We start from the raw sequence: 16,445 nt of genomic DNA, 5'->3' as shown, positions 1-16,445 counted from the left end.
TCATCAGTCTGTGCATTCTAATGAACGACTCATCAATGTCTGGGAGCATCAGCGAATGGCCAGAGTGTCTATTGTTCTAGAGAAACCTTGACTTCAAAACAAGGATACTCCTGAATCCCAGCTATTGAAACTTCATGAATAAAAGGTGGAGTTACTGTTCCTTGGCTGAACAAATAGTCTAAAAAGAAGCCCTCAAAATTGGACCACTGCACTTCCAGAGTGACATGGTTGAGTCACCGAAGCACCTCAGGAATAGGAGAAACCTCAGGATGTGCCCAACTGTGTTCTTCAAACTACAATGCACTGAATGGTCTTCTGCTGGAAGATTCCCACTGGTGAGTGTTGTGGTCCTGTGATCTAGTTTGATGGTGATGTACAAGTCTTGAAGTGTCCAGCAAGGAGAAAAAAAGAAACGAGTCGACCAGATGATAGAGTTCCTTTGGTTACTCGAACTGAAGCATTGACTTGTTTTTCTGTACTCAGTAAGTGCTTCCTGTTGGGGTAACTTTGGCAACCAGTGTCCACTTCCATTCACTATTCTCCACAGTCAACAATTTCCCTGAATATAGTATTGTAGTGGAGATCCATGCACTATCACTGTCCTGTTGGAATATCCTCAAGTGGAGTCACTCATGATAACTACTTCCCATAAGTGCTCCCTTTTGGGGTTGTTTCTTCTGGGGCCTTTCCAACAGAATACTGAGAGCTGAGCAGATGATGTCAAGAATAAAGTCACATTTGTCATATTCAAGGTGACTAGATGACTTCAGCCTTCTCTTGACCCAATCTGAGCTCTTCCTTTCAACTTTCAAGAAGTTACTCAATTGCCAAAACCATTCGCTGTGAGTACACGCTGTTACTTTCAAGCCAGGCCTCTGTCATTACCCTAACTTTAGCATTCACTAGTTTATCCAATGCAGTAAGTGCTACTTGTTGGGGTGATTATACCAGGCAAAACTACAACCTGGAAGTAAAGATTTTTTGACCAATGTCTCCTTGAGACGTCCTCAAATGGAGTCACTCATGATCGGTTATTTCCATAAGTGCTCCCATTTGGGGTTGTTTCTTCTGGGGCTTCTTCAACTGAAGACTGAAAGCTGAAGAGATGCTCTTTGGACAAAATCTGTCACCAACACAACCCAGACAGCAGCACAGACTTGCTTCCTTGATGCAGTAAGTGCTTCCTGTTGGGGTAATGTTGGGGACAACTGCCACCATGAGTCAGAAGGGTCCATGGCATGTTCCACAGCACTGTGGTTGTAAATCACAATTATCAGTCTATGCATTCTAATGAACGACTCATCAATGTCTGGGAGCATCAGCAAATGGCCAGAGTGTCTATTGTTCTAGAGATACCTTGACTTCAAAACAAGGATACTCCTGAATCCCAGCTATTGAAACTTCATGAATAAAAGGTGGAGTTACTGTTGCTGAACAACTGGTCTAAAAAGAAGCCCTCAATATTGGACCACTGCACTTCCAGAGTGACATGGTTGAGTCACTGAAGCACCTCAGGAATAGGAGAAACCTCAGGATGTGCCCAACTGTGTTCTTCAAACTACAGTCCACTGAATGGACTTCTGCTGGAAGATTCCCACTGGTGAGTGTTGTGGTCCTGTGGTCTAGTTTGATGGTGATGTACAAGTCTAGAAGTGTCCAGCAAAGAGAAACAAAGAAACGAGTCGACCAGATGATAGAGTTACTTTGGTTACTCCAACTGAAGCATTGACTTGTTTTTCTGTACTCAGTAAGTGCTTCCTGTTGGGGTAACTTTGGCAACCAGTGTCCACTTCCATTCACTATTCTCCACAGTCAACAATTTCCCTGAATATAGTATTGTAGTGGAGATCCATGCACTATCACTGTCCTGTTGGAATATCCTCAAGTGGAGTCACTCATGATAACTACTTCCCATAAGTGCTCCCTTTTGGGGTTGTTTCTTCTGGGGCCTTTCCAACAGAATACTGAGAGCTGAGCACATGATGTCAAGAATAAAGTCACATTTGTCATATTCAAGGTGACTAGATGACTTCAGCCTTCTCTTGACCCAATCTGAGCTCTTCCTTTCAACTTTCAAGAAGTTATTCAATTGCCAAAACCATTCGCTGTGAGTACACGCTGTTACTTTCAAGCCAGGCCTCTGTCATTACCCTAACTTTAGCATTCACTAGTTTATCCAATGCAGTAAGTGCTACTTGTTGGGGTGATTATACCAGGCAAAACTACAACCTGGAAGTAAAGATTTTTTGACCAATGTCTCCTTGAGACGTCCTCAAATGGAGTCACTCATGGTCGGTTATTTCCATAAGTGCTCCCATTTGGGGTTGTTTCTTCTGGGGCTTCTTCAACTGAAGACTGAAAGCTGAAGAGATGCTCTTTGGACAAAATCTGTCACCAACACAACCCAGACAGCAGCACAGACTTGCTTCCTTGATGCAGTAAGTGCTTCCTGTTGGGGTAATGTTGGGGACAACTGCCACCATGAGTCAGAAGGGTCCATGGCATTTTCCACAGCACTGTGGTTGTAAATCACAATCATCAGTCTGTGCATTCTAATGAACGACTCATCAATGTCTGGGAGCATCAGCGAATGGCCAGAGTGTCTATTGTTCTAGAGAAACCTTGACTTCAAAACAAGGATACTCCTGAATCCCAGCTATTGAAACTTCATGAATAAAAGGTGGAGTTACTGTTCCTTGGCTGAACAAATAGTCTAAAAAGAAGCCCTCAAAATTGGACCACTGCACTTCCAGAGTGACATGGTTGAGTCACCGAAGCACCTCAGGAATAGGAGAAACCTCAGGATGTGCCCAACTGTGTTCTTCAAACTACAATGCACTGAATGGTCTTCTGCTGGAAGATTCCCACTGGTGAGTGTTGTGGTCCTGTGATCTAGTTTGATGGTGATGTACAAGTCTTGAAGTGTCCAGCAAGGAGAAAAAAAGAAACGAGTCGACCAGATGATAGAGTTCCTTTGGTTACTCGAACTGAAGCATTGACTTGTTTTTCTGTACTCAGTAAGTGCTTCCTGTTGGGGTAACTTTGGCAACCAGTGTCCACTTCCATTCACTATTCTCCACAGTCAACAATTTCCCTGAATATAGTATTGTAGTGGAGATCCATGCACTATCACTGTCCTGTTGGAATATCCTCAAGTGGAGTCACTCATGATAACTACTTCCCATAAGTGCTCCCTTTTGGGGTTGTTTCTTCTGGGGCCTTTCCAACAGAATACTGAGAGCTGAGCAGATGATGTCAAGAATAAAGTCACATTTGTCATATTCAAGGTGACTAGATGACTTCAGCCTTCTCTTGACCCAATCTGAGCTCTTCCTTTCAACTTTCAAGAAGTTACTCAATTGCCAAAACCATTCGCTGTGAGTACACGCTGTTACTTTCAAGCCAGGCCTCTGTCATTACCCTAACTTTAGCATTCACTAGTTTATCCAATGCAGTAAGTGCTACTTGTTGGGGTGATTATACCAGGCAAAACTACAACCTGGAAGTAAAGATTTTTTGACCAATGTCTCCTTGAGACGTCCTCAAATGGAGTCACTCATGATCGGTTATTTCCATAAGTGCTCCCATTTGGGGTTGTTTCTTCTGGGGCTTCTTCAACTGAAGACTGAAAGCTGAAGAGATGCTCTTTGGACAAAATCTGTCACCAACACAACCCAGACAGCAGCACAGACTTGCTTCCTTGATGCAGTAAGTGCTTCCTGTTGGGGTAATGTTGGGGACAACTGCCACCATGAGTCAGAAGGGTCCATGGCATGTTCCACAGCACTGTGGTTGTAAATCACAATTATCAGTCTATGCATTCTAATGAACGACTCATCAATGTCTGGGAGCATCAGCAAATGGCCAGAGTGTCTATTGTTCTAGAGATACCTTGACTTCAAAACAAGGATACTCCTGAATCCCAGCTATTGAAACTTCATGAATAAAAGGTGGAGTTACTGTTGCTGAACAACTGGTCTAAAAAGAAGCCCTCAATATTGGACCACTGCACTTCCAGAGTGACATGGTTGAGTCACTGAAGCACCTCAGGAATAGGAGAAACCTCAGGATGTGCCCAACTGTGTTCTTCAAACTACAGTCCACTGAATGGACTTCTGCTGGAAGATTCCCACTGGTGAGTGTTGTGGTCCTGTGGTCTAGTTTGATGGTGATGTACAAGTCTAGAAGTGTCCAGCAAAGAGAAACAAAGAAACGAGTCGACCAGATGATAGAGTTACTTTGGTTACTCCAACTGAAGCATTGACTTGTTTTTCTGTACTCAGTAAGTGCTTCCTGTTGGGGTAACTTTGGCAACCAGTGTCCACTTCCATTCACTATTCTCCACAGTCAACAATTTCCCTGAATATAGTATTGTAGTGGAGATCCATGCACTATCACTGTCCTGTTGGAATATCCTCAAGTGGAGTCACTCATGATAACTACTTCCCATAAGTGCTCCCTTTTGGGGTTGTTTCTTCTGGGGCCTTTCCAACAGAATACTGAGAGCTGAGCACATGATGTCAAGAATAAAGTCACATTTGTCATATTCAAGGTGACTAGATGACTTCAGCCTTCTCTTGACCCAATCTGAGCTCTTCCTTTCAACTTTCAAGAAGTTGCTCAATTGCCAAAACCATTCGCTGTGAGTACACGCTGTTACTTTCAAGCCAGGCCTCTGTCATTACCCTAACTTTAGCATTCACTAGTTTATCCAATGCAGTAAGTGCTACTTGTTGGGGTGATTATACCAGGCAAAACTACAACCTGGAAGTAAAGATTTTTTGACCAATGTCTCCTTGAGACGTCCTCAAATGGAGTCACTCATGGTCGGTTATTTCCATAAGTGCTCCCATTTGGGGTTGTTTCTTCTGGGGCTTCTTCAACTGAAGACTGAAAGCTGAAGAGATGCTCTTTGGACAAAATCTGTCACCAACACAACCCAGACAGCAGCACAGACTTGCTTCCTTGATGCAGTAAGTGCTTCCTGTTGGGGTAATGTTGGGGACAACTGCCACTATGAGTCAGAAGGGTCCATGGCATGTTCCACAGCACTATGGTTGTAAATCACAATCATCAGTCTGTGCATTCTAATGAACGACTCATCAATGTCTGGGAGCATCAGCGAATGGCCAGAGTGTCTATTGTTCCAGAGATACCTTGACTTCAAAACAAGGATACTCCTGAATCCCAGCTATTGAAACTTCATGAATAAAAGGTGGAGTTACTGTTCCTTGGCTGAACAAATAGTCTAAAAAGAAGCCCTCAATATTGGACCACTGCACTTCCAGAGTGACATGGTTGAGTCACCGAAGCACCTCAGGAATAGGAGAAACCTCAGGATGTGCCCAAATGTGTTCTTCAAACTACAGTCCACTGAATGGTCTTCTGCTGGAAGATTCCCACTGGTGAGTGTTGTGGTCCTGTGATCTATTTTGATGGTGATGTACAAGTCTAGAAGTGTCCAGCAAGGAGAAACGAGTCGACCAGATATATAGTTTCTTTGGTTACTCGAACTGAAGCATTGACTTGTTTTTCTGTACTCAGTAAGTGCTTCCTGTTGGGGTAACTTTGGCAACCAGTGTCCACTTCCATTCACTATTCTCCACAGTCAACAATTTCCCTGAATATAGTATTGTAGTGGAGATCCATGCACTATCACTGTCCTGTTGGAATATCCTCAAGTGGAGTCACTCATGATAACTACTTCCCATAAGTGCTCCCTTTTGGGGTTGTTTCTTCTGGGGCCTTTCCAACAGAATACTGAGAGCTGAGCAGATGATGTCAAGAATAAAGTCACATTTGTCATATTCAAGGTGACTAGATGACTTCAGCCTTCTCTTGACCCAATCTGAGCTCTTCCTTTCAACTTTCAAGAAGTTACTCAATTGCCAAAACCATTCGCTGTGAGTACACGCTGTTACTTTCAAGCCAGGCCTCTGTCATTACCCTAACTTTAGCATTCACTAGTTTATCCAATGCAGTAAGTGCTACTTGTTGGGGTGATTATACCAGGCAAAACTACAACCTGGAAGTAAAGATTTTTTGACCAATGTCTCCTTGAGACGTCCTCAAATTGGAGTCACTCATGGTCGGTTATTTCCATAAGTGCTCCCATTTGGGGTTGTTTCTTCTGGGGCTCCTTCAACTGAAGACTGAAAGCTGAAGAGATGCTCTTTGGACAAAATCTGTCACCAACACAACCCAGACAGCAGCACAGACTTGCTTCCTTGATGCAGTAAGTGCTTCCTGTTGGGGTAATGTTGGGGACAACTGCCACCATGAGTCAGAAGGGTCCATGGCATGTTCCACAGCACTATGGTTGTAAATCACAATCATCAGTCTGTGCATTCTAATGAACGACTCATCAATGTCTGGGAGCATCAGCGAATGGCCAGAGTGTCTATTGTTCCAGAGATACCTTGACTTCAAAACAAGGATACTCCTGAATCCCAGCTATTGAAACTTCATGAATAAAAGGTGGAGTTACTGTTCCTTGGCTGAACAAATAGTCTAAAAAGAAGCCCTCAATATTGGACCACTGCACTTCCAGAGTGACATGGTTGAGTCACCGAAGCACCTCAGGAATAGGAGAAACCTCAGGATGTGCCCAAATGTGTTCTTCAAACTACAGTCCACTGAATGGTCTTCTGCTGGAAGATTCCCACTGGTGAGTGTTGTGGTCCTGTGATCTATTTTGATGGTGATGTACAAGTCTAGAAGTGTCCAGCAAGGAGAAACGAGTCGACCAGATATATAGTTTCTTTGGTTACTCGAACTGAAGCATTGACTTGTTTTTCTGTACTCAGTAAGTGCTTCCTGTTGGGGTAACTTTGGCAACCAGTGTCCACTTCCATTCACTATTCTCCACAGTCAACAATTTCCCTGAATATAGTATTGTAGTGGAGATCCATGCACTATCACTGTCCTGTTGGAATATCCTCAAGTGGAGTCACTCATGATAACTACTTCCCATAAGTGCTCCCTTTTGGGGTTGTTTCTTCTGGGGCCTTTCCAACAGAATACTGAGAGCTGAGCAGATGATGTCAAGAATAAAGTCACATTTGTCATATTCAAGGTGACTAGATGACTTCAGCCTTCTCTTGACCCAATCTGAGCTCTTCCTTTCAACTTTCAAGAAGTTACTCAATTGCCAAAACCATTCGCTGTGAGTACACGCTGTTACTTTCAAGCCAGGCCTCTGTCATTACCCTAACTTTAGCATTCACTAGTTTATCCAATGCAGTAAGTGCTACTTGTTGGGGTGATTATACCAGGCAAAACTACAACCTGGAAGTAAAGATTTTTTGACCAATGTCTCCTTGAGACGTCCTCAAATTGGAGTCACTCATGGTCGGTTATTTCCATAAGTGCTCCCATTTGGGGTTGTTTCTTCTGGGGCTCCTTCAACTGAAGACTGAAAGCTGAAGAGATGCTCTTTTGACAAAATCTGTCACCAACACAACCCAGACAGCAGCACAGACTTGCTTCCTTGATGCAGTAAGTGCTTCCTGTTGGGGTAATGTTGGGGACAACTGCCACCATGAGTCAGAAGGGTCCATGGCATTTTCCACAGCACTGTGGTTGTAAATCACAATCATCAGTCTGTGCATTCTAATGAACGACTCATCAATGTCTGGGAGCATCAGCGAATGGCCAGAGTGTCTATTGTTCTAGAGATACCTTGACTTCAAAACAAGGATACTCCTGAATCCCAGCTATTGAAACTTCATGAATAAAAGGTGGAGTTACTGTTCCTTGGCTGAACAAATGGTCTAAAAAGAAGCCCTCCGTTTTGGACCACTGCACTTCCAGAGTGACATGGTTGAGTCACTGAAGCACCTCAGGAATAGGAGAAACCTCAGGATGTGCCCAACTGTGTTCTTCAAACTACAGTCCACTGAATGGACTTCTGCTGGAAGATTCCCACTGGTGAGTGTTGTGGTCCTGTGATCTATTTTGGTGGTGATGTACAAGTCTAGAAGTGTCCAGCAAGGAGAAACAAAGAAACGAGTCCACCAGATGATAGAGTTACTTTGGTTACTCGAACTGAAGCATTGGCTTGTTTTTCTGTACTCAGTAAGTGCTTCCTGTTGGGGTAACTTTGGTAACCAGTGTCCACTTCCATTCACTATTCTCCACAGTCAACAATTTCCCTGAATTTAGTATTGTAGTGTAGATCCATGCACTATCACTGTCCTGTTGGAATATCCTCAAGTGGAGTCACTCATGATAACTACTTCCCATAAGTGCTCCCTTTTGGGGTTGTTTCTTCTGGGGCCTTTCCAACAGAATACTGAGAGCTGAGAAGATGATGTCAAGAATGGCCACACAACTGAATTGTACAGAGATTTTGGCCAAATGATTGATTTTTAACAAGTCTGTTGCTTCACACTGGAAAACCTTCCCTTAAAGCGATACTTGGACCAGCTGAGATTCACATACCTCTGTAGAAAACAGCACTTTCAAGTCCTCGTTAGTATAGTGGACAGTATCTCCGCCTGTCACGCGGAAGACCGGGGTTCGATTCCCCGACGGGGAGTATCTGTTCTTTTCTTCACATATGTCGGTAAAGGACGCAGCTGACATTCCACCGGACACCACCCAAAGATGGTTCACTCGTCTGGCAGTGGAATGGAGTCGAAAGAAGCTTGTGATAGACAATTGCGGCATTTTCCACTTTACTCCAATTCATGAGAAAATTTTGGTTTCCTTCAAGTCATGTCTCTGTCACAACCCTAACATTTGGAATATATCCCACTTCTATTGCAGTGATGGATATTTGTTTGGGTGATTCTGCAAGGCAGGCAGGCTCTCAATGTGAGCGTTGGCTTTCATGCTTTTTGGCACCTCGTAATGTTCTGAAACTTGCAATGGTCAAAAGCCTCACATGTGAACTCCAAGTGTCAGCAACACAACCCAAGGTTGCGTTGCGCAGTACGTGCTCTGTGTTGCAAACAACAAACTATTTGACAAATGCATTGGCCGGGAATCGAACCCGGGTCCCCCGCGTGGCAGGCGAGAATTCTCCCACTGAACCACCAATGCTTCTGATGGAATGATTCTTTTTCTTTTTTTTTTAAAACGCTCTTGCATCTCCTTGGTGAGATGAAATTTTCACACCGGAAAACTTTCCCTAAACTCGATAGTTGGATCGGCTGCGATTCACATACCTCTGTCACAACAAAGTTGTGCCAAACTTTTTGGGCATTTCCCACTTTGCTCCAATTGACGGGAAATATTTTGTTTCCTTCAAATCAAGCCACTGTCACAACCATTACTTTTGGAAAATATGCCACTTCCAATGTTCAAGAGCCTCACATGTTGACAACAAGTCGAACACAAAGTGTCAGCAACACAACTCAGAGTTGCCTTCCTTTGTGTAGTACGTGCTCCCTATTGCAAACAACAAACAACTCAGAGAATGCATTAGCCGGGAATGGATGCGGGATGTCCCACTTTCCCAAGAAAAGAAAGCATCCAAGCCATTCCACTGGATTTTTTTCTTGTCCAGATGCTAACTTTTGGTGAGGGGCAAGTCGATCAATTTGGGGGAAAAAAATCCAAATTTTATCATTGCAAATTACAAACTTCATGTTTCATGAATGCAACAAAAATATATGTATATCTGTCAAATTCCTTTGTAAACCGATTTGGATGTAGTCCTTTGCAACTCATAAGTGTGAATGTAAATCAGAATCATCAGTCTGTGCATTCTAATGAACGACTCATCAATGTCTGGGAGCATCAGCAAATGGCCAGAGTGTCTATTGTTCTAGAGAAACCTTGAATTCAAAACAAGGATACTCCTGAATCCCAGCTATTGAAACTTCATGAATAAAAGGTGGAGTTACTGTTGCTGAACAACTGGTCTAAAAAGAAGCCCTCAATATTGGACCACTGCACTTCCAGAGTGACATGGTTGAATCACTGAAGCACCTCAGGAATAGGAGAAACCTCAGGATGTGCCCAACTGTGTTCTTCAAACTACAGTCCACTGAATGGACTTCTGCTGGAAGATTCACACTGGTGAGTGTTGTGGTCCTGTGATCTAGTTTGATGGTGATGTACAAGTCTAGAAGTGTCCAGCAAGGAGAAACAAAGAAACAAGTCGACCAGATGATAGAGTTACTTTGGTTACTCGAACTGAAGCATTGACTTGTTTTTCTGTACTCAGTAAGTGCTTCCTGTTGGGGTAACTTTGGCAACCAGTGTCCACTTCCATTCACTATTCTTCACAGTCAACAATTTCCCTGAATATAGTATTGTAGAGGAGATCCATGCACTATCACTGTCCTGTTGGAATATCCTCAAGTGGAGTCACTCATGATAACTACTTCCCATAAGTGCTCCCTTTTGGGGTTGTTTCTTCTGGGGCCTTTCCAACAGAATACTGAGAGCTGAGAAGATGATGTCAAGAATAAAGTCACATTTGTCATATTCAAGGTGACTAGATGATTTCAGCCTTCTCTTGACCCAATCTGAGCTCTTCCTTTCAACTTTCAAGAAGTTACTCAATTGCCAATTCGCTGTGACTACACACTGTTACTTTCAAGCCAGGCCTCTGTCATTACCCTAACTTTAGCATTCACTAGTTTATCCATTGCAGTAAGTGCTACTTGTTGGGGTGATTATACCAGGCAAAACTACAACCTGGAAGTAAAGATTTTTTGACAAATGTCTCCTTGAGACGTCCTCAAATGGAGTCACTCATGATCGGTTATTTCCATAAGTGCTCCCATTTGGGGTTGTTTCTTCTGGGGCTTCTTCAACTGAAGACTGAAAGCTGAAGAGATGCTCTTTGGACAAAATCTCTCACCAACACAACCCAGACAGCAGCACAGACTTGCTTCCTTGATGCAGTAAGTGCTTCCTGTTGGGGTAATGTTGGGGACAACTGCCACCATGAGTCAGAAGGGTCCATGGCATGTTCCACAGCACTGTGGTTGTAAATCACAATCATCAGTCTGTGCATTCTAATGAACGACTCATCAATGTCTGGGAGCATCAGCGAATGGCCAGAGTGTCTATTGTTCTAGAGATACCTTGACTTCAAAACAAGGATACTCCTGAATCCCAGCTATTGAAACTTCATGAATAAAAGGTGGAGTTACTGTTGCTGAACAACTGGTCTAAAAAGAAGCCCTCAACATTGGACCACTGCACTTCCAGAGTGACATGGTTGAGTCACTGAAGCACCTCAGGAATAGGAGAAACCTCAGGATGTGCCCAACTGTGTTCTTCAAACTACAATCCACTGAATGGTCTTCTGCTGGAAGATTCCCACTGGTGAGTGTTGTGGTCCTGTGATCTAGTTTGATGGTGATGTACAAGTCTAGAAGTGCCCAGCAAGGAGAAACAAAGAAACGAGTCGACCAGATGATAGAGTTACTTTGGTTACTCGAACTGAAGCATTGACTTGTTTTTCTGTACTCAGTAAGTGCTTCCTGTTGGGGTAACTTTGGCAACCAGTGTCCACTTCCATTCACTATTCTCCACAGTCAACAATTTCCCTGAATTTAGTATTGTAGTGTAGTTCCATGCACTATCACTGTCCTGTTGGATTATCCTCAAGTGGAGTCACTCATGATAGTGCTCCCTTTTGGGGTTGTTTCTTCTGGGGCCTTTCCAACAGAATACTGAGAGCTGAGCACATGATGTCAAGAATAAAGTCACATTTGTCATATTCAAGGTGACTAGATGATTTCAGCCTTCTCTTGACCCAATCTCAGCTCTTCCTTTCAACTTTCAAGAAGTTACTCAATTGCCAAAACCATTCGCCGTGAGTACACGCTGTTACTTTCAGGCCAGGCCTCTGTCATTACCCTAACTTTAGCATTCACTAGTTTATCCAATGCAGTAAGTGCTACTTGTTGGGGTGATTATACCAGGCAAAACTACAACCTGGAAGTAAAGATTTTTTGACCAATGTCTCCTTGAGACGTCCTCAAATGGAGTCACTCATGGTCGGTTATTTCCATAAGTGCTCCCTTTTGGGGTTGTTTCTTCTGGGGCCTTTCCAACAGAATACTGAGAGCTGAGAAGATGATGTCAAGAATGGCCACACAACTGAATTGTACAGAGATTTTGGCCAAATGATTGATTTTTAACAAGTCTGTTGCTTCACACTGGAAAACCTTCCCTTAAAGCGATACTTGGACCAGCTGAGATTCACATACCTCTGTAGAAAACAGCACTTTCAAGTCCTCGTTAGTATAGTGGACAGTATCTCCGCCTGTCACGCGGAAGACCGGGGTTCGATTCCCCGACGGGGAGTATCTCTTCTTTTCTTCACATATGTCGGTAAAGGACGCAGCTGACATTCCACCGGACACCACCCAAAGATGGTTCACTCGTCTGGCAGTGGAATGGAGTCGAAAGAAGCTTGTGATAGACAATTGCGGCATTTTCCACTTTACTCCAATTCATGAGAAAATTTTGGTTTCCTTCAAGTCAAGTCTCTGTCACAACCCTAACATTTGGAATATATACCACTTCTATTGCAGTGATGGATATTTGTTTGGGTGATTCTGCAAGGCAGGCAGGCTCTCAATGTGAGCGTTGGCTTTCATGCTTTTTGGCACCTCGTAATATTCTGAAACTTGCAATGGTCAAAAGCCTCACATGTGAACTCCAAGTGTCAGCAACACAACCCAGAGTTGCGTTGTGCAGTACGTGCTCTGTGTTGCAAACAACAAACTATTTGACAAATGCATTGGCCGGGAATCGAACCCGGGTCCCCCGCGTGGCAGGCGAGAATTCTCCCACTGAACCACCAATGCTTCTGAAGGAATGATTCTTTTTCTTTTTTTTTTTTTAAACGCACTTGCATCTCCTTGGTGAGATGAAATTTTCACACCGGAAAACTTTCCCTAAACTCGATAGTTGGATCGGCTGCGATTCACATACCTCTGTCACAACAAAGTTGTGCCAAACTTTTTGGGCATTTCCCACTTTGCTCCAATTGACGGGAAAGATTTTGTTTCCTTCAAATCAAGCCTCTGTCACAACCATTACTTTTGGAAAATATGCCACTTCCAATGATCAAGAGCCTCACATGTTGACAACAAGTCGAACACAAAGTGTCAGCAACACAACTCAGAGTTGCGCTTCCTTTGTGTAGTACGTGCTCCCTATTGCAAACAACAAACAACTCAGAGAATGCATTAGCCGGGAATGGATGCGGGATGTCCCACTTTCCCAAGAAAAGAAAGCATCCAAGCCATTCCACTGGATTTTTTTTCTTGTCCAGATGCTAACTTTTGGTGAGGGGCAAGTCGATCAATTTGGGGGAAAACAACCAGTGTCCACTTCCATTCACTATTCTCCACAGTCAACAATTTCCCTGAATTTAGTATTGTAGTGTAGATCCATGCACTATCACTGTCCTGTTGGAATATCCTCAAGTGGAGTCACTCATGATAACTACTTCCCATAAGTGCTCCCTTTTGGGGTTGTTTCTTCTGGGGCCTTTCCAACAGAATACTGAGAGCTGAGCACATGATGTCAAGAATAAAGTCACATTTGTCATATTCAAGGTGACTGGATGATTTCAGCCTTCTCTTGACCCAATCTGAGCTCTTCCTTTCAACTTTCAAGAAGTTACTCAATTGCCAATTCGCTGTGACTACACACTGTTACTTTCAAGCCAGGCCTCTGTCATTACCCTAACTTTAGCATTCACTAGTTTATCCAATGCAGTAAGTGCTACTTGTTGGGGTGATTATACCAGGCAAAACTACAACCTGGAAGTAAAGATTTTTTGACAAATGTCTCCTTGAGACGTCCTCAAATGGAGTCACTCATGATCGGTTATTTCCATAAGTGCTCCCATTTGGGGTTGTTTCTTCTGGGGCTTCTTCAACTGAAGACTGAAAGCTGAAGAGATGCTCTTTGGACAAAATCTGTCACCAACACAACCCAGACAGCAGCACAGACTTGCTTCCTTGGTGCAGTAAGTGCTTCCTGTTGGGGTAATGTTGGGACAACTGCCACCATGAGTCAGAAGGGTCCATGGCATGTTCCACAGCACTGTGGTTGTAAATCACAATCATCAGTCTATGCATTCTAATGAACGACTCATCAATGTCTGGGAGCATCAGCGAATGGCCAGAGTGTCTATTGTTCTAGAGAAACCTTGACTTCAAAACAAGGATACTCCTGAATCCCAGCTATTGAAACTTCATGAATAAAAGGTGGAGTTACTGTTCCTTGGCTGAACAAATGGTCTAAAAAGAAGCCCTCCGTTTTGGACCACTGCACTTCCAGAGTGACATGGTTGAGTCACTGAAGCACCTCAGGAATAGGAGAAACCTCAGGATGTGCCCAACTGTGTTCTTCAAACTACAGTCCACTGAATGGACTTCTGCTGGAAGATTCCCACTGGTGAGTGTTGTGGTCCTGTGATCTATTTTGGTGGTGATGTACAAGTCTAGAAGTGTCCAGCAAGGAGAAACAAAGAAACGAGTCCACCAGATGATAGAGTTACTTTGGTTACTCGAACTGAAGCATTGGCTTGTTTTTCTGTACTCAGTAAGTGCTTCCTGTTGGGGTAACTTTGGCAACCAGTGTCCACTTCCATTCACTATTCTCCACAGTCAACAATTTCCCTGAATTTAGTATTGTAGTGTAGTTCCATGCACTATCACTGTCCTGTTGGATTATCCTCAAGTGGAGTCACTCATGATAACTACTTCCCATAAGTGCTCCCTTTTGGGGTTGTTTCTTCTGGGGCCTTTCCAACAGAATACTGAGAGCTGAGAAGATGATGTCAAGAATGGCCACACAACTGAATTGTACAGAGATTTTGGCCAAATGATTGATTTTTAACAAGTCTGTTGCTTCACACTGGAAAACCTTCCCTTAAAGCGATACTTGGACCAGCTGAGATTCACATACCTCTGTAGAAAACAGCACTTTCAAGTCCTCGTTAGTATAGTGGACAGTATCTCCGCCTGTCACGCGGAAGACCGGGGTTCGATTCCCCGACGGGGAGTATCTCTTCTTTTCTTCACATATGTCGGTAAAGGACGCAGCTGACATTCCACCGGACACCACCCAAAGATGGTTCACTCGTCTGGCAGTGGAATGGAGTCGAAAGAAGCTTGTGATAGACAATTGCGGCATTTTCCACTTTACTCCAATTCATGAGAAAATTTTGGTTTCCTTCAAGTCAAGTCTCTGTCACAACCCTAACATTTGGAATATATACCACTTCTATTGCAGTGATGGATATTTGTTTGGGTGATTCTGCAAGGCAGGCAGGCTCTCAATGTGAGCGTTGGCTTTCATGCTTTTTGGCACCTCGTAATATTCTGAAACTTGCAATGGTCAAAAGCCTCACATGTGAACTCCAAGTGTCAGCAACACAACCCAGAGTTGCGTTGTGCAGTACGTGCTCTGTGTTGCAAACAACAAACTATTTGACAAATGCATTGGCCGGGAATCGAACCCGGGTCCCCCGCGTGGCAGGCGAGAATTCTCCCACTGAACCACCAATGCTTCTGAAGGAATGATTCGTTTTCTTTTTTTTTTTTTAAAACGCACTTGCATCTCCTTGGTGAGATGAAATTTTCACACCGGAAAACTTTCCCTAAACTCGATAGTTGGATCGGCTGCGATTCACATACCTCTGTCACAACAAAGTTGTGCCAAACTTTTTGGGCATTTCCCACGTTGCTCCAATTGACGGGAAATATTTTGTTTCCTTCAAATCAAGCCTCTGTCACAACCATTACTTTTGGAAAATATGCCACTTCCAATGTTCAAGAGCCTCACATGTTGACAACAAGTCGAACACAAAGTGTCAGCAACACAACTCAGAGTTGCGTTCCTTTGTGTAGTACGTGCTCCCTATTGCAAACAACAAACAACTCAGAGAATGCATTAGCCGGGAATGGATGCGGGATGTCCCACTTTCCCAAGAAAAGAAAGCATCCAAGCCATTCCACTGGATTTTTTTTCTTGTCCAGATGCTAACTTTTGGTGAGGGGCAAGTCGATCAATTTGGGGGAAAACAACTAGTGTCCACTTCCATTCACTATTCTCCACAGTCAACAATTTCCCTGAATTTAGTATTGTAGTGGAGATCCATGCACTATCACTGTCCTGTTGGAATATCCTCAAGTGGAGTCACTCATGATAACTACTTCCCATAAGTGCTCCCTTTTGGGGTTGTTTCTTCTGGGGCCTTTCCAACAGAATACTGAGAGCTGAGCACATGATGTCAAGAATAAAGTCACATTTGTCATATTCAAGGTGACTAGATGATTTCAGCCTTCTCTTGACCCAATCTGAGCTCTTCCTTTCAACTTTCAAGAAGTTACTCAATTGCCAATTCGCTGTGACTACACACTGTTACTTTCAAGCCAGGCCTCTGTCATTACCCTAACTTTAGCATTCACTAGTTTATCCAATGCAGTAAGTGCTACTTGTTGGGGTGATTATAC

At 43.5% G+C, this 16,445-nt stretch overlaps 6 non-coding genes across 6 annotated transcripts; 3 read left to right on the top strand and 3 right to left on the bottom strand.

Moving 5' to 3' along the window:
* Nucleotides 1–8,467: 8,467 nt before the first annotated feature.
* Nucleotides 8,468–8,539, top strand: trnad-guc (transfer RNA aspartic acid (anticodon GUC)). Its single transcript has one exon. It is a non-coding gene; the product is annotated as a tRNA-Asp (tRNA).
* A 435-nt stretch (nt 8,540–8,974) lies between these two features.
* trnag-gcc (transfer RNA glycine (anticodon GCC)) lies at nt 8,975–9,045 on the bottom strand. The gene has a single exon. It is a non-coding gene; the product is annotated as a tRNA-Gly (tRNA).
* Nucleotides 9,046–12,201: 3,156 nt separating this feature from the next.
* On the top strand, nt 12,202–12,273 carry trnad-guc (transfer RNA aspartic acid (anticodon GUC)). Its single transcript has one exon. It is a non-coding gene; the product is annotated as a tRNA-Asp (tRNA).
* A 435-nt stretch (nt 12,274–12,708) lies between these two features.
* trnag-gcc (transfer RNA glycine (anticodon GCC)) lies at nt 12,709–12,779 on the bottom strand. Its single transcript has one exon. It is a non-coding gene; the product is annotated as a tRNA-Gly (tRNA).
* Nucleotides 12,780–14,920: 2,141 nt separating this feature from the next.
* trnad-guc (transfer RNA aspartic acid (anticodon GUC)) lies at nt 14,921–14,992 on the top strand. Its single transcript has one exon. It is a non-coding gene; the product is annotated as a tRNA-Asp (tRNA).
* A 435-nt stretch (nt 14,993–15,427) lies between these two features.
* Nucleotides 15,428–15,498, bottom strand: trnag-gcc (transfer RNA glycine (anticodon GCC)). The gene has a single exon. It is a non-coding gene; the product is annotated as a tRNA-Gly (tRNA).
* Nucleotides 15,499–16,445: the final 947 nt, after the last annotated feature.

The sequence above is a fragment of the Synchiropus splendidus genome, chromosome 13 (genome assembly GCF_027744825.2).
Source record: "Synchiropus splendidus isolate RoL2022-P1 chromosome 13, RoL_Sspl_1.0, whole genome shotgun sequence".
Taxonomy (NCBI): Eukaryota; Metazoa; Chordata; class Actinopteri; order Syngnathiformes; family Callionymidae; genus Synchiropus; species Synchiropus splendidus.
The sequence above is the reverse complement of the archived record's forward strand: the minus strand, read 5'-3'. Positions and strand labels throughout refer to the sequence as shown.